The 25,841-nt window shown below is 39.8% G+C and overlaps 1 pseudogene across 1 annotated transcript; it reads right to left on the reverse strand.

The window, feature by feature from the left end:
• Positions 1 to 672: 672 nt before the first annotated feature.
• Positions 673 to 25,487, reverse strand: LOC147828107 (cytochrome P450 3A14-like; annotated as a pseudogene). The gene is made up of 11 exons (XR_015451312.1): positions 25,279 to 25,487; positions 23,040 to 23,133; positions 21,118 to 21,170; positions 19,644 to 19,743; positions 17,243 to 17,356; positions 16,897 to 16,985; positions 15,274 to 15,422; positions 6,337 to 6,464; positions 3,897 to 3,963; positions 2,858 to 3,018; positions 673 to 904 (listed from the first exon to the last, which is right to left on the reverse strand). The product of XR_015451312.1 is annotated as a cytochrome P450 3A14-like (transcript).
• Positions 25,488 to 25,841: the final 354 nt, after the last annotated feature.

The following is a 25,841-nucleotide window of genomic DNA, read 5'->3' on the forward strand; positions in this document are numbered from 1 at the left end:
GGACAAATTACCAAATGAAAGGACATGGAAACGTCTCCTAAAGCTGGTGGTAAATTATGGGAACTAAAGGGAAAACTTGAAAGGAGTAAGCATGCTAAAACCCTGAAATAACATAGTGGCTAAGCAAATTATGAATGATGCCTGCAATCACCAAGGGTTGGTAACCAAAATACACACACACACACACATTTGTGTGTGTGTGTGTGTCATTATATATGATGAAATAATGAATAGTTTCCCATTCACTGTAAGTTACCCAAGTAACCATTCAAAGTACAACTATAATGTGATATCATACTAGTTTTTAAAATTTCTAAATGCACAGAAATATAACCATAAAGACATATATCTACTATTTAAAAAATTGAATCCAGGGCCTCAAACATGTCAGGTAAGCACTCTGTCCCCAAATTTCACAACCAGTCCTACATAACTTTATTAATAGGCTTTATCTTACAGTTTGGGGACTGTAGGTTAAGCATATGTTTAGTTTTTCTGCCATAAGGATATCATAGTTTCAATAATTATTATTGTGATTTTTTTAAATTTCTAAAAGCAAAATAACATGTAAGCAAATGATTGCACAATCACATGTCTGTTATCTCCATTATGAGGTATTCATAGAATGCCTAGGCCAACAAGGTTCAGGTTGGGTTCCTTTCTGCAGGTCCCTTTACCTTTCAGGGTGGAACTCATCAGGTTCTGGCCAGTACTTTGAGTCTTTTTGAAGAGCAAAAGTTGGTACCATCACCACTGTCCCTTTGGGAATGAACATTCCATTGATTTCAACATCTTTTTTACACATCCTCTCAATTCTGTTAGCAATTGGATATAACCTGAGAGTTTCATGCACCACCATATCCAAATATTCCATCTCCATCATGACATCATATGTAGGAAATGCCTGGAAAGGAAGAATCAGATCTTGGTAATTGGAGGTTTGAAATTAATGTTTAATGCAGTCTGTGTAATACTATTGAATTGTTAGGAGCTCCAAACATTCGTTCATACTGGTAGAGGACACAATAGTTACAGAGCACTTTCATAAGTATCTGTGGGACATTGGCCAAAGATATGTATGAGATGAATATGCAGAGATAAGGAACTTTTGAAGCTACACACCCAAAACCTCCTGGAATGCAAGGTTAAAGATTAAAAGATAGCCTACAGGGCCACAAGTCCAAGTAGGATCCAAACTCATTGCCTTAAAGAGTGAATGCTCTGGTCCTCATCCTCCCCATACTCTGATTTATTGCTTAGATTGGCCCTAAGGTCAGTCATGTAATGGACCACCTTGACCTTACCATGTTCTTCTCCTGTCCTTCCTTTTTCCCCTATGAATTCAATCACTGACATCATTCTTTGTCCTCTATCCTTGTTTCCTGGTTCTATCAATAAGAAGCCACAGAAGCTTCAGTTTGGGGTTGTCTTTATGAAACTCTCTCATGATGAGTGGTCTTCATTAAGGGCAGGCTCTCTCGGCCCTTGGGAATTTGAACTGGATATTTACCTTCAAGTAATCTTTCATCCTTTCCTGTGCCTTAGTCAGGAACTTAAAAAAAAATCATATTCATGGAACTTCTGGGAGGCCATTGAAATGTGGACTGTAGTTATGAATGTAGGATACATTTCAGACAATCCCTACCCAGGACCTGAAATCCCTACTTACTATGTAGTGATTTTCTTTTTCATATGAGGAAATCTGATTAATAGATTATGACAATTACACTTTAGAAAATATGCCAAAGACAATGTTGCCTTTCAATAGAGAAGCCACACATAATGGAACATGAAGAGAAACAAAATTCCTCATTCCCATCTCATTCCCTCATGCCCAGGCTGGGCTTGAACGCACAATCCTGTAGCAAGAGCCTCCCAAGAAAGTAGACTTAAAAGTGTGCATGACCATATCCAGTTTATGTCAAGCTTTTTAATTCGCAACACCTGCTATTAATTCCTTTCAGTGCATACATAAGATTTGGACAGAAATCCAATATTAAATAAATACTCTATACATACTTGGAGAGAGAAACTAGTTTCTTTTGATTCCATTTTGACAAAAGAAGTTTTGATTGGATGCCTCCAGGGAAGACAATTTTAATTCTAGTGAAAGTTTGAAGCAAGCTAGGAACCCATACTCAGCCCCGTTCTTGGATACTTTACCCATCCCTTGGTTGGTGCTTCAGGGCTTCACTGTGAGCACTGAAGAAGATGCTTTGTGCCTACCTCATTGCCAAAACAGCCATACCTACCCCAGAAGCTAGTTATGCTCACACTACACAGCCTCCCCATTTGGAAAAGTCTGAAGATAGTGTGTATACCATGTGGTTTTCACCTGTTATGACAATGGACAGGATACAATATAGATGTTAAGAGTTTGTCTCAGTGCCAGAAATCTAGAGCATACCTTGGCCTCCTTATGTCTCACTATGTAACTGGACTTTGTAGATGTGTAGACAGAGCTAAGTCATCCTGCCTAGCCCAGCTAAGGCCAATCTTGTTCAGCCAACAACTAAGCCATGAACATCCCGCAATAGGATCAGAGATCTCTATCCAGACACTTGAACAATGAAAGCTCACTTGTAAATGACACAGAGATGTTAGTATTACTGTGGTAACAGACAATGGATATGGCAGGACCAGCACTGTATTACAAAGTTCTCAGTTTCCTGCAAATAGTATTCATTTTCTATGTTTCACCCTTTGTTTCTAACTTTGGATCCTTCGTACTTGTAAATAGTGCTGGTGAATGAATCAACACTGACTCTGTGTGGAAAAATTCTTATTGCAAGTGATGAGGAGGGTTTCCTCTTAAGTACTGATTTCTTCCCTCTCCTTCCACATACTGTACACTCACCTTATTGGGCAAAGTAGTATCAATCTCCAGCTGCAGTTTCTTCTGTACATCAGGGTGAGTGGCCAACATATGCATAATGAAAGAAAGAGTGTTACTAGTGGTGTCATAGCCAGCAGAAATAAAGATAATTGATTGTGCCAAGATCTCCACATCAGACAGAGCTAAAAGAAAAGGAAACGTATTTCAGGTTAAGTGGATCAACGTAGAACAACACTGTTTAGATCAGAACACTATAAATAAAGCTCCCACATACCTAGAAAGAAATATGGAAAAGCAATTCAGAGTCATGCTAGGACTGGTTTTCACTATGTTGTCAATCTCACAGAACCAGAAAACTGTGAAATTGTATTAATTCAGTTTCACTGATATCTATAGTTCTCTTAGCCATCTCCCCCTCTTTATCCTATCTGCACCACCTCCACAGCTATGTAATTTCATAAATTTTCATAAGTTGGATGAATTATATGTATGGGAATTATATCTCAATAAAGCTCTTAAATTTTATTTTTAAATCCATGGGTGATAAAAATAATGGTTGAACAAATGAAGAAGAAAAATGTATTTACACTGTCAAAACTGTTTCCCCCAAAGCTTATTCATTGTGAAAGGGAAAATAGGTCTTTATAGTCCATTAACCTAATACACATACTTTTACAAAGTACTCCCAGTGAACAACACTGCTATTCAGGAACTATGTCTCTGATTGGATATCTAGATGGAAATTTCCAGGCAGAGTTTCTGACTCCCCAAGTATTGGATGGGGCTGAAAATCATCACTATTGGTTATGATGTAGGTGATCCTAACAACTCCCAGCCTTGAAATGCTTAGTTATGGTTACCCTTCAAGCTTTGAACATACTTAAGCCTGTGTGCCTCCAGATAGTGGCTCCAGCTACCAGATATAATATCTGAGCTTGTATCCTTCTGAAATTGGGCAGAAATGCTCCTCCACCTGGAAATCCTCTTGCACTCACTCTTCCAGAACAACCTCCTCCCTCTAAGCTTTGCCATCAGTACACCATAGAGCATCCTTGCTTACCTTTGTGGGGCTTGGTGTCTTTAGAATTCTGGGAGTTCATCATCAGCTGAAGAAAATCCACTCAGTGCTGGAAGAAAGAGAAATTTCAAGGACAGAAGGTCAGTCATGAGGTCTCAAGTAACTCGGGAGTGCAGAACTTCACTTCCCTTCTCAATATAGCCCCTTGCTGAGTAAGGAGTGAGAGACACTGTCCATCTGCACACCTTGGAGATTAGTATGTTTCCTTGAGCAAAAATCAGCTATCAGCCCATCACCTTTCGGCCTTTGCCCTCCCAGATTCTCACTTTTCCTGGTTTCTGGACACAGACTCCTGGCCAGTTACTTACTTCTTTCCCTATCACACCTGATTGTTCAGGAAAAGTTCCTGGACTCCAATACTTTCTGTCTTCCTCTCTTAATTTTTTTTTTTTTTTGTACCGGAGATCAAACTCAGGACCTTGTGCTTGTGAGGCATGTTGCAGAACAGCTGAGCTAAATCCCCGGCCCCTCCTCCCTTAATTCTTAAAGCAATGGTCTATAGATTAATTGACTGCCATTTCTAGAGCTCATTATGAGCTCTGTGATCATCTTCAAATATTCTACACTCCCAGAACACTACAAAATCCTCAGTAACATCTAGAGTACCCATCCTGTCTCCTTGTCCTGCTGACATCCTTATGCTGGCCATTAGGCCACTTGAAACAAAGCTGGGTTACCTAGCATTAAATATCTTTTCCTAGAATACACCCCTGCACATTCCAGGCCAAGAGAGAAATTCAAATTTAACACAAACCAAATTCCACCAGGTTCCCTGATACGGGCTTCCACTGGACAATGTATCACATAAGATGCTTCAAATTGAAATAATTCCTTATCAATGTAAGATGGAGGAATTTAGACCACCAGTAATTTTAATTTTTAAACATCAATTTTTATACTTTAACACTTTTTGAGGGAAGGAAAGTGGTAAAGTTACTATCTTAACAATACTTCTGCCATGACACACCAAATTTTACTCCTATTTTCCAATGTCAGACTTTCTCTCTGACTCATTCTCATTCCTACTTCCCCACTTCCAACATCTTATTTCCCAGAAAATGTAAAAACTCTCCTGCTCTAAAATTAGATTTTCTATTAAACAGAGACATGTACAGATAATAGGTTTTTATGGCTTGTGTTTATATGTCCCCCCCACACACAGCCTCATGCTTTTTTAGAGATGGCTAAATCTAGAGTGGTTGATTCACAGTGGGAGTAGGCCCTTGTTCCTCAGAATTGTATTCAGAGTGCTCAGCAATCCAAGCACTTGATTCCTACAGTCAAGAGAGAGAGAAGGCTGGCTACTACTGCTCTAGCTATCAGCTGACCTTGACATCATCCACATGGAGCTGTTTTTAGTTGTATGCAGAATTCAAGAGGTGTGGGTTCAGAAAGGCGTCCACCCAGATTTCAGAAGAAGGTCTAAGAGTCCAGGAAGTGTGCCCCTGAGAGGGCAGTATGAGAAGATATGAGTGTTAAGCCAAAGGGGTAGTGGAGATCCCAGAAGTTTGGAAACTCCAGGAGTGTGGATTGTCTGAGGAAAACTGCAAGGAGGGAGCAGAGCCAGTCTAAGAGAGAAGCTGTGCAAGCTGCAACCATCTGAAGTGCCATAGGGGTGGAGCCACCCAAGACCTTAGAAGCTTACAACTTGCCACAGATTGTCAGGGATACTGGAAGTGGAATTGTGGGATTTAATGTTTGCCCTGATGGATTTTGGACTTGCTTTGTTCCCATTCCTTGCTATCCCCCTGTTTGTAACTTTTGGAATGGAAATGTCTATCTTGTGTCATAGAATGTTGGAAGTGTTTCGTTTTCTTTTCAATTGTACAAAGGCTTGCAGCTAAGAGTTTGCCTTAACTCTCAGAAGAGACTTTGGACATGGAATTTTCAGCAATGCTGAAACAGTTAGGACTTTTGCAACTCTTACAGAAGGTAAATGGTTTGGATTTTTTGCATAATGGGACATTCATGAGTCTTTGTGGGACAGAATGTTATGGCTTGTGTTTAGATGTTCCACCAAAGCCTTGTGTTTTTTCAAAGGTGGCTGAATATAGAGTGGTTGCTTCTTGGTGGGGTTAGGCCCAAAAGTATTAGGGTTAAGGGCAGGAGTAATACCCACCCTAAGAGGTCTGATTAAAATAAAAGGGGCAAAAACACTCTGCTAAGGTCCCTTCTTGCTTTTGGTGTCTTCCACCACCATGAACTGTTCTCCCTGTGCCTCCCTGCCTTGGAGCCCACCAACCATGGACTGAATGAAACTTCTATGAACTCTAAGTCAAATAACCCTTCTTCCTCTAACTTTGGGTATCAAGTATTTTGTCTCAGCAATGAGAAAAGTAACTAACACATACGTATACAGCTTGGAATACTATGAAAATGTTAACATCTTCATGTCACCACCACCATCACCACCACATTTTACCTTCTGGTTAGGTGCCAGGCGATTTTCTTTCATCTGTTTTACAAATTTTGTGAAAAATTTCAATGAATCCCATGGAAAAATAAAGATACGTAACATCTCATATACTGGAGTGAGGAATGGAAAGAGTACTACACAGAAAAGAAAATACAATCTTTAATGAAAATGCAAAATTTACTTCTTCCAATTATACTTTCCTGAAACAATCAAAACAGTAAAATTCATCAGTCTCAACCAGGAGCCATTTCCTCTCTGACACGCAGGCTCCAGGATGTCAGCAAGGACTGAGCAGGGCTGTGTCACATAGAAGGCCACCAAAACAGTGGTGCAGTTGCCCTTTCTTCACTTTGGAGTGACCAAAGGAGAAGAATTAAATTCCTTAACTTTCCACCCTTTTATCTATTGGAGTACAGTCTCTTTGGGTAAACCAGACCATAGTCTACTGCTTTCATTAATCATGGTGGCCCAGAAAGAGCAGCCAGGGTAAAACTAATTCACCATGGTATAAAGCCAGAAATCAAGAACACAAAATCAAAAACTCCTGAATTCATGCTAATTAATGGGTACATTCGGAAAAAAACAATGGGTCAAAGAAGAATTTAAAGAGCAATTAAGAGTTTTGTTGAGAGGGGTAAAAATGAAGGCACAACATACCAAATATCTGAGTGTGTGAAAGCAGCAGAGGAAACTTCACAGCTATAAATTTTTAAAATCTCAAATGAATAATCAAACTTTACCCCATAAGTCACTAAAAATAGAAAGAGAAAACTAAACCTAAAACAAGCAGAAGGATGAAAGTAGTAAAGACAAACGAGAAACTAATAAAATATAAAAACACAGAAATCCATAAAACAAGAACCTGGTTCATGGAAAATACCATCAAACTTGGCAAATCTCTATGCAGACTCACCAAGAAAAAAAGATGACTTAAGTTACTAGTACTCAAAATAAAAGAAGGGAAATTACTATTGACATTTAGAATTCTAAGTATTTTCTGAAAGAGATAAAGACATCATGTTACAATGATACATGCATATCCATATTTATAGCAGCAAAATTCATAATAACTAGATCTTAAAAGCAGCCTTTATGTTCATCAACAGATGAATGGATAAACAATACATGGTATTTACATACTGTGGAGTACTACTCTGCCATAAAGAAAGAAAACTTGAGTCATTCGTAGGAAACATGGACACATTTTGAGAGCACTGTGTTAAATTAAATAAACCAGGCACATCAACTTAAACATCACGTGGCTTCTCTTATGTGTGAAACCCAGAGTAAAAGTAAAGAATAAAAGAAAAAAGTAGGAGGTCGGGAGCTAGATGTTTCTCAGGTGGTAAGGGAATCAAGAGGTAGTGGGAGGGAGAAGGGTGGGATGGAAAGGAGAGGAAAACATTGAGCTGTGTCATGTGTGCATACCAACTCCACACAAGAAATGTAAACAGTATGGACTACAAACATGTATGAATAAAATAATTTTCTAAAAGTGTGTATGTCCATGGTTCACTGAATTCTGACAAACACGCCATGACCACTGAGGGGGTAAAAATAGCCTTCTCAAAAAATGACACTGGGAGAACTGGATGGTCACATGTAAAAGAATAAAAGAGGACAACTGAATACATATCCTAACTCAAAATGTATCAAAAATATAAATATAAGGGCTACAATTATACAAGTCTTAGAAGAAAGCAAAGGGAACAAATTTTTATGATCTCAGATACACAGTATAGCTGCAGATAGGCATAAGTAAAGGCATAAGTAAAAATGAAAACTACATGCATTGTACATCATCAGGATTGAAAATTGTAACTTCAATAGACACTACCAGGAAAGTAAAAAGACCCCTACAAAATAGGTGAAAAAAGTTGCAAGTCATGCCTCTGGTAAGGGACTTATACCCAAAAAGTATAAACAAATCTTACAACATAACAAGCACAAATATTTCAGCTGTATGTGATCAAAGTACTGGACCATATGTTTATCTTAAGAAGATATTACACAGGATTTGCATCAGGAAAAGAAAATCAAAACCACAGTGCTATACCATTTCAGATCAATGAGGATGGCTATAATTAGAATCATGGGAAAATCAAATGTTGGATGGGATTGGGAAAAGTTGAAGACATCTCATAAGTTCCTTAATAAGATAAATAGTGGTCACGGGGAAGATGCCGAATCACACCGCAGCAGACAGGCAGGTCTGCCCACGCCCTACCCAAGTCCCCAGTCTTGCAGAACGCGCCAAATCACCCCGCTGCAGACCAGAACGCCTACCGAGGTCCCAAGTGGCACGGAACACGGCGAATCAGCCCATTGCAGACAGGCAGGTCTGTGCACACCCTACCGAGGTGCTGAGTTGCGCAGAAGACACCGAATCACCCCGCTGCAGACAGGCAGCCACCTGGTTCCACACTACAAAGACGCAGAGTTCACCAGACCACCAGACCAAGGTACTGAGTCCCGCTGCTCCCCCGGCCCAGAAGTAGGGGCTTCTGAGCGACCGTCCCACTGCTCCTGGTCCAGAGGAAGGGGCCTCCCAGTCACTATCCCTCCCGCTGCTCCCAGCCCAGAGGAAAGGGCTTTTGGGCCACCTTCTGTCCTGCTGCTCCTGGCCCAGAGGAAGGGGATTCCGGGCCACCATCCCTCGCACTGCTTCCAGCCCAGAGGGAGGGGCTTCTGAGCCGCCATCCCACTGCTCCTGGTCCAGAGGAAGGGGCTTCCCGGCCACCATCCCTCCCGCTGCTCCCAGCCCACAGGAAAGGGCTTTTGGGTCACCATCTCTACCACTCCTCCGGGCTGCTGTCTCACCTCTCCCAGCTCAGAGGAGATAATCCATGCACGCGCCAACAGCCCGCACCCCAGTTGAAATGAGAAAACACTTAAATAAGTCTCAAAAACAGACTTCCAGATCACCTACAGCAACCCCAAAGGGAAATGACATGGAACACTCTGATACTCAACCACCTGGACCCACTGAACTGGCAACAAAAGGGGATCTGGAAAAAAGGAAATCAGAAATAATTTCTCAGATAACAGGAGAAATTGTGCCCCTAGTGCAAGACATGATTAATAAATCTAGAGAGGAACTCAGGAACATGATGGAATCCCAACATAAGAAACAAATGGAATCCATAAAACAGATGCAAATACATTTCCAGGACATGAAAAACTCCATTGAAATTCTACACAGCAGAATGAGCCAATGTGAGGACAGAATTTCAGATATAGAAAATAAGATTGCAATTAGTGACCAGGAAAAGAAAAATTGTTTCAAAATTATAAGGGAACATGAGAAATCAATCCAGCAGCTGCTAGATGATGCAAAGAAGAATAACATAAGACTGATTGGGCTCAAGGAAGAAACAGGAGAGAGTGGAGATGACATAAAAAATCTCTTCACAGAAATAATGGCAGAAAACTTCCCAAGCAGGGGAAAAGAGCTTGACATATAGATAAGTGAGGCATATAGGACTCCAAATAGCCTTGATCAAAAAACATCTACACATAGGCATATAATTGTTAAGATTCCAGAAACACAACAGAAGAACAAAGTTCTCCAAGCAGTCAGAGAAAAGAAACAAATCACATACAAAGGAAAGCCCATCAGAATCACAGCAGGCTTCTCAACACAAACCATCAAGGCAAGAAGAGCTTGGACTGACATATTCCAAGCCCTAAAAGAAAACAGCCTCCAACCCAGATTGAGGTACCCTGCAAAACTATCTTTCAAAATGGATGGAGAAATAAGATACTTTCATGACAAAGAGCACCTTAGGAACCTCGTGAATACCAAACCAGCACTCCAAAGAATTTTACACAATATCCTAGGAACAGATATTGAGGATCACAACCCCAGGAAGCAAAGCAGAATGAACCCATCTGGCATGACAAGAAATTAAATGTAAAGGGGGAGAACCAAACAAAAAGAAAAAGTCATGGCAATGACAAGTCAATGCGTTTCAGTTATAACCATTAATGTTAATGGTCTCAATTCACCAATCAAAAGAAATAGACTGGCAGAATGGGTCAAGAAGCAAAATCCAACAATATGCTGCATATAAGAAACACACTTAATTCAAAAGGAAACTCATAGACTGAAAGTGAAAGGGTGGAAAACAATACTCCACGCGACAGGAACCGGAAACAAAGCAGGAGTAGCTATCCTCTTTGCAGATCAAGTAGATTTCAAACCAACACTGATTAAGAGAGATAAAGAAGGACACTACATCTTTGTAAAGGGAAGAATCCAAGAGGAAGAGATGACAATCATAAATATCTATGCACCAAACACTAGTGCACCCAACTATATAAAACAAATACTAACGGACATGAAAAGTCATATATGCACTAATACAATTGTAGTGGGGGACCTCAACACCCCACTGTCACAAATAGATAGATCAATTAGACTAAAAATAATGAAATACTAGAACTCAATCAAACTCTTGAACAAATGAACTTAACAGATGTTTACAGAGTCTTCCACCCCACAAAATCAGAATACACATCCTTCTCAGCTGCATATGGGTCATTCTCAAAAATAGACCACATACTTACACATAGAACATGTTTAAGTAAGTGCAAAGGAATTGAAGTTATCCCCTGTACATTATCAGACAAAAGTGCGATGAAATTAGAGATCCATAGCAACAGAAGCTCAAAAAATTTCATAACCACGTGGAAATTGAACAACACACTTCTGAATAACCAATGGGTCACAGAGGAAATTAAAGAAGAAATCAGACAGTCCCTTCAATTAATTGACAATGACAATACAACACATCGGAATCTATGGGACACAATGAAAGCAGTCTTACAAGGGAAATTCATAGCAGTGAATATGCATATTAGGAAAACAGAACGACCCCAATTAAATAACCTGATGCTCAACCTCAAGCTTCTAGAAAAAGAAGAGCAGGACAACCCCAAAGCTCATACAAGGGAGGAAATTATAAAGATCAGAGCAGAAATCAATGCAATGCAGACTAAGAGAATGATACAAAAAATCAATGAAGCCAAGAGTTGGTTCTTCAAAAGAATCAACAAAATTGACAAACCTTTGACCCACCTTGTCAGAAAAAGGAAAGAAAAGGCCCAAATCCATGCAATTAGGAATGAAAAGGGTGAAATTACAACAGACCCAGCAGAAATCCAGAGGATCATCAATACCTACTTCCAGAACCTATACGCCAGTAAGATCAACAACACAGAAGAAATGGACAGATTCCTAGATACATATGAATTACCAAAGTTGAACGAAGAAGACCTAAAAATTCTGAACAACACAATATCAACCAATGAAATTGAAAATGTGATTAAAAACTTACCAACTAAGAAAAGCCCAGGCCCTGATGGCTTCACTGCTGAATTCTACAAGACATTTAGAGAGGAATTGCTGCCACTACTGTTTAAACTCTTCAGTGAAATTGAAAGGGAAGCAATACTCCCAAATTCATTCCTGGAAGCAAGCATCACCTTGATCCCCAAAGCACAGAAAGACCCAACTGAAAAAGAGAACTATAGGCCAATCTCACTAATGATCATAGATGCAAAAATCCTTAATAAGATAATGGCAAACAGAATGCAGAAGATCATCAAGAAGATCATACACCCTGATCAAGTGGGATTCATCCCAGGGATGCAGGGATGGTTCAATATACACAAATCAATCAATGTAATACACTATATCAATAGAGCCAAGGACAAAAACCATATGATTATCTCCACAGATGCAGAAAAAGCATTTGACAAAATCCAACATGCATTTATGATAAAACCCTACAAAAAATTGGAATAGATGGTCTCTACCTCAGACTGACAGAAGCCATCTATGAAAAACCAACAGCCAATATCATACTAAATGGTCAAAAATTGAAATCCTTCACACTAAAATCATTAACAAGGATGTCCACTATCACCACTCTTGTTCAATATAGTTCTGGAAACATTAGCCACGGCAATTAGACAAGAGAAAGAAATAAAAGGAACAAAGATAGGTAATGAAAAAGTCAAATTGTCATTATTTGCTGATCACATGATACTCTATATAGAAGGCCCCAAGAACTCCACCAAAAGTCTTCTAGACTTAATAACCAAATTCAGTCAAGTAGCTGGTTACAAGGTCAACACACAAAAATCAATAGCTTTCCTCTACACCAATGACAGACTCACTGAGAGAGAAATAGGGCAAATGATTCCTTTCACAATAGCATCCAAAAAACTGAAAGGCCTAGGAATCAACCTAATGAAAGAAATCAAAGACCTCTTCTCTGAAAACTATGGCACTCTGAACAGAGAGATTGAAGATGATATCAGAAAATGGACAGACATCCCCTGCTCCTGGGTAGGAAGGATTAATATAGTGAAAATGGCCATACTTCCAATACTGCTACGCAGATTTAATGCAATTCCAATTGAGATCCCACCAGCATACTTCATGGACCCTGAGAAAACAATCCAAAAATTCATTTGGAACAAAAAGAGACCCAGAATAGCAAAAGCAATTGTAGGTAACAGAGACATGGCAGGGAGTATCACAATCCCCAACCGGTAACTATATTGCAAAGCTACTGTGATAAAAACAGCATGGTACTGGCAAAGAAATAGACTTGAGTACCAGTGGAACAGGTTAGAAGATGGAGAAACAAAGCCAGACACACTCAGTCACCTCATCTTTGATAAAGGAGCCAAATACCCTCACTGGAGGAAAGATAGCCTCTTTAATAAATGGTGCTGGAAAAATTGGGCTTCAACTTGCCAAAGATTAAAACTAGACCTGTATCTCTCACCATGCACTAAAGTAAAATCAAAATTTATTAAAAACCTAATTAAAATAGAAACAGTGAATTGGCTGGAACAGAGGTTATGTAGAACTCTTGAAGACATTGGTGTAGGAAAAGATTTTATGAACAAAAACTCAGTTGCCCGTGAACTAGCACAAACAATCAACAAGTGGGATCTCTTCTTATTAAAAGGCTTCTGCACAGCAAGAGAAACCACCAGCAGTGTGAAGAGACAACCCACAATGTGGGAAAAAAATCTCCACCTGCTCTTCCTCAGACAAAGGTCTACTATCTGGAATCTATAAAGAACTTAAAAAGATCAGACCTCCCAAATTTAAAGACCCAATCCAAAAATGGACATCTGAAATGGACAGACATTTCTCAGACAAAGAAGTAGAAATAGCAAATAAATACATGAAAAAATGTTCCACATCATTGGTCATTCGAGAGATGCAAATGAAAACAATGCTGAGATTCCACTTCATTCCGGAAAGAATGGCTGCTATCATGAAATCAAGCAATAGCAAATGCTGGTGGGGCTGTGGGGAAAGAGGAACCCTGCTCCATTGCTGGTGGGAGTGTAGACTGGTGCAAGCACTGTGGAAATCAGTATGGAGATACCTCAAAGAACTAGGACTGAAAGTCCCATTTGACCCCACTATTCCACTGCTGGGGATCTTCCCCAAAGAATTAAAAGAATCATACCACAGTGATATATGTGAGCCCATGTTCATAGCAGCACAGTTTGTAATAGCTAAAACTTGGAAACAGCCCAAATGCCCATCAACTGGAGACTGGATAAAGAAAATGTGGTGTTTTTTTTTTAATACAATGGAGTACTACTCAGCCATAAAAAATGAGAAATTAGAGACATTTATAGCTAAGTGGATGCACCTTGAGGTGATACTCTTAAGTGAAATAAATAGGACACACATGAATAAATACCAAATAGTTTCTCTGGTGTGAGAAACTGAAAGTGTAAATAAGGACTAAATGTATAATAGGTAATGTGAAATAGGAAGAAAAGGAGCAAAGGGGAAGGAAGTGGGAGGGCTAGGGGAAAGGAGAGAAGGGAATGGGATTAATATGAGAAAATGGAAAATTAGGAACAAAATCTTTGTAAATAGGGAGGACTGGAGGGGTTGAAGGGAGGGCTGGGCAAGGGTGGAAAGTAAGAACCAAGAGAGACTATGTAAAGGTGCAAATTTCCAATGATGAATGTCATTATATTGTATACCTAAAATATACCAATGATTAGAATGAATAAGCGATAATGCAAAATAGGAAGAAAAGGTCCAAAGGGGTAGGGGTAGTGGGAGGGGCAGGGGAAAGGAAAGAAGGGAAAGGAAAAATGATGAGAAATGGAAAAAATGGAAATAAAGTCTTTGTAAATAGGGAAGGGTGGAGGGCATGAAGGGAGGGCTAGGAATGGGGAAAAAATAAGAACCAAGATGCATTACGTAAAGGTACAATTCCCAATGAGAAATGTAATTGTGTTGTATACCTACAATGTACCAATAAAAGAATTTAATTAAAAAAATAAGATAAATAGATTTACATTGTAACTCAGCAATGCCACTCCTGAACATACACCCAGAAGAAGCATTGAAAACAGGCATTTAAACACAATCTTATAAGCAATTGTTCCTAACACAATGTTCACAATAGCAAAAATACAAAAATATCTCAAATATTCATCAACTGATGATGAGTGGATAAACAAAATGTATTATGTAAATACAATGAGATATTATTTGTCCAAAAAATGAAGTATTGAGTACATATTTATCTTGCAAATATAGTGCTAAATGAAAACATCCAGTCACAAAAGACCTCATGTTCTGTGGTTCCATTTATAGGAAATGCCTAGAAAAGCCAAATCTGCAGAAACAAAGAAAATCAGTGACTGCTTAGGGCAAAGTGCCTGGGAGTTGAAAGTGAAAAGGCACAGTGTTTCTCAGGTGATGAAAATATTCTACAATTGACAATGTTGATGGATGTATATCTCATTGAGTGTACTAAAAATTCTGTGAATTGTTCATTTTTAACAAGTGAATTGTATGATATGTGAGTTACATCTCAATAAACTACTACAATAAAAAGAGACAGACAGGAAGTGGGAGAGCAAGAAATATAATAGTCTTCATACCTACTGAGAGAAGCAGTGGATCAAAAACATCAAATTTTAAGAGCTTCCTGGCTTTTTCCACAAAGGGATCCTCTGGGTTGTTGAGGGAATCAACATTCACCCCAAATGACGTTGCAGTGATCACATCCATGCTGTAGGCCCCAAAGACTCTGAGTGGAGAAAGACAGAGAACATGAAAGTCTGTACCTCTTCTACTACAAATTCTTCAAGCAGTGGGATAAATGATACACCAGCAAGACAAGCAGAGACCCACACACTGTCAGAACTATCTGCTAGGCCAGCTGAACACTCTGTGCTCCCCTCATGCTCACTCGTGGGTATTTATAAGGGGCCAGTGATAGAACTGCCCTTGTTTTTGGGGTGATTGGGACACTAGGAGACTTAGACTCTGAACTTGTGGAGCTCCATCTCAGAGATAGAAACCCACAATCAGACACACTATAGCAGTATGTGTGGAGTGTAGAAGATACTAGAGGTGTAAGCACCATGTTTAACAGGACAAGGGGGGAATAAGACTCTTCCTAGGGGACTCAAAAGGTGACACTGATCTAGATCTTGTCTCATCACAGAGTGTGCCCTGAGCTGATTTCTCTTCACATCACACAACAGCTGTTCTGAGCAGCTAGGAACATCATCCCTCCTTCTCTACATCCCCTGTTCAAGCTCTGGATAGATCTGCTGCTCCCATAGGAGTCAGAGGTTGCCCTGAGGGCAAAAGCAGTTTTGTACAATGTAAAAAAAAGAAATATCCTTATTAATAATAACTATATTTAACTTGTGGTGACACGTGCTGGTCATCTCAGTACTTGGGAGGCTGAGGCAGAACGATCATGTGTATAAAGCCAGCTTGGACTACACAGTGATTACAAGCTCAGCTGGGACTACTTACCAAGACCTTGTCTTTAAAAACCACTAATGATAATAATTATTGCTACTGTTGCACTTCTGTAGAAAATAGATTTGGAAGACCCCAGAGCTAAGCGACCTTTTGTCCTCAGTTTTCCCAGTACATTCTCTAGGGTATCTGTATATTCCAAAATATCCCATTTACACAGTCAATGATATGGTTGTCCTACCATAGCCTTGCACATTTCTCTCTCTCTCTCTCTCTCTCTCTCTCTCTCTCTCTCTCTCAAAGGAAAAACGGTGTGAAGGTTTAATATTTAAAATTTTACTATATCTCAAAACACCATGAAGAGTTTTAAGTTGTTCCAAGTTCCACAGGGTAACTCCTGCCCCACCCACTGACTCTCACCGTGTACCAAGTAAACTCTTCTCCCACTATTCCCCAACATTTGCATTTACAACTTTTTAAGATCATGCTTCTTCCTTCTAAAGTACATAGTTTATTGCTTAGAAAAGCCAAGATGATGAATAAGTAGTCAAATAATCTTGGTTCCTTTACTCAGGAAAGAAGATCCTTCCTCTCCCAAACGCCCTGCCTTCTCTTGGATCTGTCCCTTCTTGGACGGCCCACTGAAGCTCTAACACCACAACCTGCAGTAACACCTGGATCTAACACCTGGCCCTGGAGTAACTCAGCAGTGAGAATTTCAGCTTCCTGGCAGGCAGCTACATGGTCTCAGGGCAGCTCAGATGTCAAGCAGGTGCACTGATACTTACTCTTTCAAGTCAACAGGCTTGCCTTTCTCTGCTTGGCATTTCAGGTTTTTGACCAACACGTCTCCATACTGTTTAATGATGGGGAACATCTAAGCACAAGACACAACATTTACTGCTAAATCCATAGATTCAGGCCCCAGAAAGACAAGACATTCTCAATCATGAAGCAATATGTGTCACTTAATAATTGCATTTATAATGGGCCTTCTACACATAAAGACCAAAGATCATTCCTACAAATCTCCAACTCGGAGTAATACAACTTGGAAGTAGACTAAGATCTTAGTTTCTACCTGTCCACAGATTCACTCTTAAGTGTCCTGTTAAAATCCTCTTATTTTCTTACTTCCTTGAGTTTTCCACTGGTGAAGGTTGAAGACAGCTGTGTTCGAATTCTCTTCCATTCTTCATCCTCAGATAGGGAGACGGCATTTTTCATAAATCCTACTGGACCCCAAGGCTAGAGTTTGGAGTTAAAGACAATTTATCATACTTAAGTTTAAAAATCTCAGTAGAAATTCTGTTAAACAGACATCAATCACTTGTCTAACAAACATTTAGTGACTATTAGGTGGCAGGCCCCATGTCAGATGCTAAATAAGTATTTGTCATAGCTACCTTGCCACCTGTGAGTGTGCTTGGGACACACAACCACCTAGTGTGCTTTCTAGCCTTTGTGCTTCAGTGGCCTTTTAAATACAATGCCTATTGTCATGGGAAAATGTTATCCCCGATGAACAGACTAGAACAGTGGTGGCATACTTATGGCACACATGCTGCCACCAACTGTTTATTACTAAAAGCTCTAAAAGCTTCACAATCAAGGGACTAGAACAAGACCTCCTCCATCTTCCAAGATTTTGCAGTGTAGAAATTCACTGATGACAGTTAGAAGGTAGCCTTGGAAAATTGTATAGTGCCTCAGATTACTCCAATTTATATCTATCTGCAGCAAGAGTAGTGCAAAAAATAGGATGCCTTGATGTGATGATTTTTAAAAATATAAAAGATTAGGAATGATGCACAATTCTTTGTGCAGTAACACAGCTAAAGAGAAATATAATTTTATTTCTGTCTATGTTATTTTAGAGATTTTGGTAGGACATCTAGACACAAAACATCATAATTTCCCTACTTGAAACTATCTTCCAGCTTCTCTAATCTATTCATTTTAAAATGTAAACTTTCACATTCCTATTTCATCAAAACTCAGAACGGTAGGAAAAGAGAGAAACTTCCCCTACTTGAGAAATAGAATCTACAAAAAAGCATTCAGATAACATTATATTTCACATAACATGATACATTTTACCAAAATATTTAAAAGATTTTTTTTCAGATATGGACAAGATGTTTTTGTATTTGGATGGAAAACCAAAGGGTCTAACTAGAAGCTAAAACACTTCTGGGAAAAAATGTGGGAGCAATCACTTTCCATAACATAACGACTTACTATGTCACAACAATAAACAACAACATGACACTGGAGAAGCCATAGACAAAGTAATCAAGGGGAAAAAAATAGAGAAACAGACCTACACAAGCCAAACTGATCTTTGACCATATGCAAGAGGAGTTCAATGGTGGGAAGACAGCTTTCCCGAAAATGGTGTTGGAACAACTGGACAGCTATAGGCAAAAAAATGAACCTTCATCTGAACCTCATAAATTATTTTTAAAAACACAAAATAGATCCTAGCCTTAAAAGTAAAGCATAACATTATACATTTACCAACAAAAACATACAAACACACACACAGAAACACAATAGGTAAATCATTATCAGACTTGATAGCAAAAGCACAATCCTTAAAAGAGAAATAGATAAGATCCTGTCAAGAAGAAAAGAGAAGCTATCCATCAGGACTATAGAGCACAGGCAACAGAGAGCCTTCTGGTGAAGGAATAGTATATGTGCTGCGGAAGCAAGCACCTGGTGAAGGAATAGTTCTGTTATCTTGACTGTGCTAGCTGTCATCAAACAGCTGATGGATTTGCAGAGAACTACACATAAACACAAACACACAAACAAATGAGCTCATATAAAATTAAGGAAATGTAAATACACTACTTGGATTGTATCAACGTCAGCCTCCAAGTACAGTGGACTCATAAGTTATGACCAGAATGACATACAAACAACTTGGGTTATGACTGGAATTTTAGTTTTAACTTACAACCAAAGTCTTAAGTTATGACCCAAATGCCAGCTTCATGTGCTCTCAAATGGTCTCAGATACAGATTTAACCCTGAAAGAGTTCTGGAAGGAACATTATCACATCCTTTCCTGTGTGGAGTTAATTGAGAAATCCTAGGCTAATGTCTCTCTAAGGACACTCAGATCTGCCTGGAAGAGTGTGCCCAAAATTATACAGGAGAGAAACTTTGAAGGCTGTGTATGTGAGTCTGAGCCTTCAATTGACCAACTTGAGTTACAACCAGACCTTGCAAAGAAATTGAGTTCCTACATCAAGTATCCAAAACATAACCATTAGCAAAAACAACATAGACCTCCCTGTACATTGTTTTCACAGTTTTCTGTGAGTCTATATTTCAATTTTTTTAATTGTGGGGATTTTTGAGACAGGGTTTCGTTATGTAACCAAAGGTGTCCTTCAACTCACATCAATCCTCTTTCTCAGTCTCCTGAGTGCGGGGATTACAGGCATGTGCCACTACACCCAGCACAAAATAGGAATTTAATAAATAATAAATGAAGGTTTACATTTTTTAAAAGGATGCCTACCAGCCGGTTTGTGAACGCAGAATAACATTCCTTGACTAGAACTGCTTTGATCATGTCTGGCTCTGTGATGGCCAGCACAGGCTGTTGACCATCATATGTCCTGTGTTTACAAAAGAGAGATGATTAAACACAACAAACCAGATTCTACATCTGAAATTTTGCCAGGAATCTAGATTTTTGACCCTGATATTATATAATCTACATGCCTAGTAGTAAAATGCACAGCAACATTAGCTCTACTTCAAGTTAGGGATTCTGACCAAAGAAGCCACTAGAGTTTTCACAAAAAGTAAGGTTATATGCTTCAAGCAAGGAAGAGACAAAACCTAAAATATCTCTTCAAAGGAATCATGATTAGAAATAAAACTGGATCTATTCCTTTAGTGAGTAAGTGATGTGAACATGGGTACTCCCTGTATCATTCTCTGAAATGTTTTGTATCTTTAAAATATTTCAGTATTAGTACTGGGGATGTATCTCAGTGGAAAAGCACTTGCCTTGTATACATAAAGACCTGAATATATCCCCTAACACCATATAAATTAAAATGCAATAAAATATTTCAATATGAAAAAAATACACTACATCAGTGAAAAAGTCAAATGATCCAGTGCTCAGGAGTACTAAATGTTCCAAGGGGAAATTGGGATCAGAGCACTGGAGAGCCAGCACTCTCTGCTCTTGCCATTGGATCACATTGTCTTTAGGGGCCATGTCAAGTCAGTAGGCCCCTGGGGCCAGCAATGTGGTTCCTAAGGACTGATGAGACAGGACGAAGAGGTAGGGAGAGCCAAAGCTTTCTCCCACCTGCTTGTGGCCCAAAGCCCATGATTACATCTCCCACCGCTCTCAACAGCTGCTGCAGGTGGCCCAGATCTCCCTACAAAATCAAAAAGGATGTAGCCCACAGGGGAACATAGTGTTGTAAATGTATGCTACACTACTTTGCCAAAGCCAGAAAAATAAAGTAGACCATGAAATACCTGCATAGAGGTCTATTAAAAAGTTTTGACTTGAAATCAAAAATTAAGAAAGCAAACAGAAAATCTCTACACTTACAGAAGTTTTAAAAGGCTCAGCAAAATTTCCCAATTTATTTATCTATATCTCTCAGTCTGTCTCTCAAAAGCACATATTAAATTTCAAACTGCTACAAGGATACAAGCATATAGGAGTTTGGGCTTTTAACTAAAAGGAATATGTGTGTGTGTGTGTGTGTGTGTGTGTGTGTGTGTGTGTATGGAAAGGAGATGCAATCATACACTTAAGAGCACACATTAGAAGGGGTGGAATCAGTACATTTTACACCATTAAAGAGAACCTAAAAAGGGACAGAAAGTAAAGGAAGGAGTCTCCGGGCGATCAAAGCATGGAGAAAAGGCAACACCCCAAGAGCTCCAGGCTAACACTGTCCTCGTCTACTGAGTGCCTCATTCTCACATGTGCACCCATTGGAAGTTTCTGGAATACTCACCCCCACATCTTTCCATACTTTTTATAGCATTCTGTATCAAATTTCCATATACCCTGAGAAGAGAAAAAAATGAAAATCCATGATTGTTCTACATGTACTGGCCCTATGACTAACTGGGGCACAGATGACTCAAAGCCCATGAAATCGAGCTTACTATCTCTCACTGAAGATAAAAAGAAGCTCATATTCACAGACATCTCAGAGGAAATATTGAGGGCCATAAAGCCATTCTTGAGTTTCTTAGAGCATTGAACATATTGAAAGAATTCTCCTTGACTATGAATACTAAGAAACTACATGTCTTCCTGTGAATTTTTGTTTGTGCATTGTCTCCAACATTCTGTAAACCTCCGAATTATTCCCTTCATGAGCACATGAGAAAACTTAGCCTGAGGAAAAGTGAGCATGTCTCCATGGGTTGTGCGCATTCCTTCACTGCCTTCATCATCAGCTCTTCATTGATCTTGCGAGCACTGCTGATAAATTCTGGTCAAATTAGGAACTTGAAGGCACCAAGGACCACTTTAGTCTACAGGACATATGGAATTCTCAGGGATGTTGTTGAGTGAGAAAGTGAGCAGGTGAGGAATGACAAAGTGCTCTTCCTGCCAGCACTCCAATTCAACTCAGGAAGATGGAGAAATGACGCCTCCACTCCTGGGCATAGCAAATTAAATCTTTCCTCTATGTTTTCACCTTTGAAACTTTAAAACCAATTTTCCAGATGTTAAGTTGCAGTTGTGAATGTTAACTATGCAAAAGTAGATCCCAGAAACAAGGATCCAGGGGATATGTACTAAAGAGTGCAACTGACAGATGAAGAGGAAATTTTCTTTTTCATTGGAGGGAAAGAGTATGAATCTTGAAGCCATTATGAGAAAATGAAACCCTCAGTTGCAAATATTAGAATCCAAAATAAGTGTGGAATCCTCAGGAAAAGAAATCTGAATAGAGAGCATACTGCACACTGGTTTTGGTACTGGACTTTGGAACATGAGCTCAAGAATATCCCTCAAGGGGCCAGACCCTGGACCAACACTCAGGCCAGGTTTCTTACAAGGTTCAATCTAATTTCACATTGCATATTACATTATATAGAGTTGAACTGAATTTTAATATATTTCTAAACTAATCCTTTCTCTAGTGATTTTGTATGTGATTCTGTCTTTGTTTAGAAAAGCAAAACTCATTATGCAGTTCAATAAAACAAATTGATAGACAGTCCCACTCTGCTTCAGATATGCTCAATTCTCTGCTCAAATTCATCCATTTGGTGCTAACTTGAAGGAAAAGAAGCACAGGAGAATGCTCTCATTCTATCTCATTCTATTCTTAATTCCTGAAAAGATGTCATGGGTATCAGAAGCTATAAGCTATGAAAATAACTACAGAGGACTGGGCAGTGCCTGAGACACCTGGAGAATGTGTGAATCCCCAAGGCAGAACACATGGGCCATCTAATAAAATGAACATTGAGAGCTATCCATCAGGAAGAAGAATCAAAGCTGCTCATGAGCTCTGGAATGAACAGGAAAGGTTGAATTTAAAGGTGCACAGGCTGATGAACTGCTCCTAGGGAATCCCATCATGCTTTTCTCCAAATACTGACATGGAACATCTGTCCCTTCCTGAATCTATATTGTGCCAAAAAGAATTTTCTTTTTGATGATCACAACATCTGAACCTCATGTCCTGAGCATCCAGTGTTGACATGCCAGAGATCTGTGCTGTGGAACTGAGGCAAAGCTGAGGCTGCAGACAGTTGAGAGCAGAGCCCCAGGGAAAATCTGGCCCTGCTGTGGGTAGGACCCAGACACAGTTTCTGAACACCTAAAATTTCAGGACTTTCCCCTAAGGAACAGCACTTTTACTGATGCAACAAGGGCAGTGTTGGTCAAAGAAGGACATCAAACAACACTCACCTTTCTGTAGGCCAAAAGAGTTCCAAAGAAAGGCAGAGGTTTAGGCCCAGGAATTCCAAGCTTCTTAAAAAGTCCATGGCGATAGGTCCCATATCTATAAAGTGAAAAAGAAACCATGGTCATAGGGATTGTGACTTGACATATACTGGAGCTCACCAATCACTAACTCAGGAACTGGAACAGTCAAGGCAGAGGAGGTAGTGGGCTATATATAACAGCAAAAGTGCAAACAGCAACAAACACATTCACTCACCATCTCCTTCCTCACCACCACTGGCAGTCTACCTAAAATTCACAGTGATTAACTAAAATCAGCTGAACTCTTTATTCTCCCAATCTTACTTGAGAAACCTCTCAAATTTGAGTCTTCCTCAGAGATTCAGGCTGGAATGTTTTCAGGGCATTTCATTTGCTTTGGTCAGTATTGGAGACTGCTTCCTCCAGGAAGTGGGGGGACTCTCATTGTAGTAGGAAGACTGAGGAGTTCCTTTTCCTCTAGTGATAAAATTTTGTGCAACTGCAACTGCTCAGTAATAAAGTCATGGAGACCCTGTGGTGACATTCTTCTTACAGTTTCTTCAGAGGCTTTCATGTTTCTCCTTCCCTCTAAGCCACATCCCTGTTTTGTACAATCTAGTCCTTCTTAAGTTTGCTTTCCCAGAAAGCCCTGGGAGCAGTCAGTTTTTTAAAGAGTCCCAAAAGTTCCCAAAGTCACATCGTGCAGAAGAATGAGTCACTGAAGAATCCATGCCTGGGCTGTTCCTCTCACCATGGAATTTGAGCCTCCAACTGGTGAGACTCACATGGGAAGCACAATGTCAGCCATGCTCATATTTAACAATAATATCAGCTTACTGCCTCTGTACATTGAGTATCTGTGTACAAACAATATCTATTATGGCTGTTATTCCCTAGGGGAGGCATGCCTTCAACTCATCTTAGATATGTCATGTGTGGACTCTCACACCTGGGGGTAATAGACCTGCAGACCTTCCCACATCGCTGTGAATGACAAGTGGCAGACTTCAGAAAGAAAGGAAGCTGAGGAAAGAGGCTGCTGGCAAACATTTTAAGATTTTAGCTGCTAATTCTAAAAGCTAAACCCCATGGCAACAAATTGGGAAAGTATGGATAAAAGTGTCATATGTACAAGTAATCGATGAGCCTCAAAGGACCTTCAGCTACAAGAGAGGGGGCCTTCCAAAGTTAAGCAAACTTCCTGTTCAAAAATGCATTATGCAACATAAATTAAGAAACCATAACATGAGGCTGGGGCTTTAGCTCAGTGGTTTCACCACCTGCTGCGCAAGCACAAGGACTGGAGTTCGATCCCCAGTACCAAAAAAGAAAAAAGAAAAAAGAAACCACAACATGTTCCAGGTAGTTGAATTGTTTCCTCTTATCTAAGGATGAGGCTTTAAGGCAGTATAGTTTTCAACATCCTGTACAAATCTAATTAATGTTATAAATTCATAAAATGAAAATCAAAACTTGCATGAAAGGATCTGTGTTTGTAGCACTTATCAGGGACACGTCAGCAAAGCCAGTTAAGGATTAAGATTATTCCCCAAGATCCAAATGTGCTCTGCTCTAAAACTTTGTCTTTTAGGGATAAACAAATCCATGCACCATGGGGTGGAGGAGTTTAGTTTTAGGAGGGATGGCACTTTCAGAAAAAGGTCCCAGAAAAGAAGAAAGCATGGAGTTGAGCCTCCCATGAAACCTGGGGTACACTGAAGAGCCTTGTGTGAAGCACGCTAGGGGTATTTGGAGGGAGCAGGAAATACCCTTGTCCTTAGGGGACAAGTCTTCCACTCATCTCTCTCAGAAGAAAGAACATAGAAGGCAAAGCATGTGGGAGACAATCCAAACCAATACAGCTATCCCAGAATTCCCAAAGCTGGGGAAGGGGATGCAGTTCCTATTGCATATGCTGAACAATTGTTCATAATCTGTCTCTGCTGAATTCTGGTGCATTAGTTTAAGTTCAAAATATCAATCAGATCATCCTCAGAGAAAATCGTGTCAACTGTCCTCCTAGCCAGAGGAATACAGAGTTACAACAGGAGAGAGTAGGATGCTCAAGGTACCTGCACAAGGTAAGTAGGAACCTATTCTATGTTGTAGCAATTTTCTTTCCATTATCTCTTTTGATCATGCAACCATAAAAGGGAAACACAGGCCTGACCATACCACAAAACCAGAGACATACAGGAGAGGAGCTTGGAAAGTTACTCACTGATACAGAAGCACCAGGCTGAGAGCCAAGAGAACCCAGGTTTCCACCAAGAAGTTTAGGATCAAGTCCATTTCCTTCTGTGATTCTCTTCTCTGAGTTTCCCTTCCAGCTGATTTCAAGGCTGTGACTGCAGAGCTTCAATTGGGTGCCCAGCACAGATTCAGCGAGGAGAGCATGAAATATTTATTTGCTGGAAAAGGTGGTGGAGCCAAAGCAGCAGCCAGTAGAAAGGCCAGCTGCAAATTGCCTGCAGTTGGGAGGAGACAGATGCCCTCTCCAGCTTGGCACCTGGCAAACCATCATGCACATTCTGACATTGACCTCCTTTGAGTTCATATTCTGTGAGAAATCAATATTATCTGCAAGTCCAAAGGGCATTTATTCTTATCAGGACTGTAAGCCATTGGCATTAAATTTCCTCCACCTCCCCTTCCTGTTGTAGTCTTCGTGCCTACTATGCCCATTCTGAAGTACATAAAATTGATTCAAACAAGGCACATCTGTAGATTTTCACACATCCATGTGCCTAGTCTGCCCTTGTGTCCCATAGAAAACTCTTAATA

This window comes from Heterocephalus glaber, unplaced genomic scaffold (genome assembly GCF_053883595.1).
Source record: "Heterocephalus glaber isolate CG9 unplaced genomic scaffold, H.glaber_assembly_v1.0 deba00001303, whole genome shotgun sequence".
In the NCBI taxonomy this organism is placed as follows: domain Eukaryota; kingdom Metazoa; phylum Chordata; class Mammalia; order Rodentia; family Bathyergidae; genus Heterocephalus; species Heterocephalus glaber.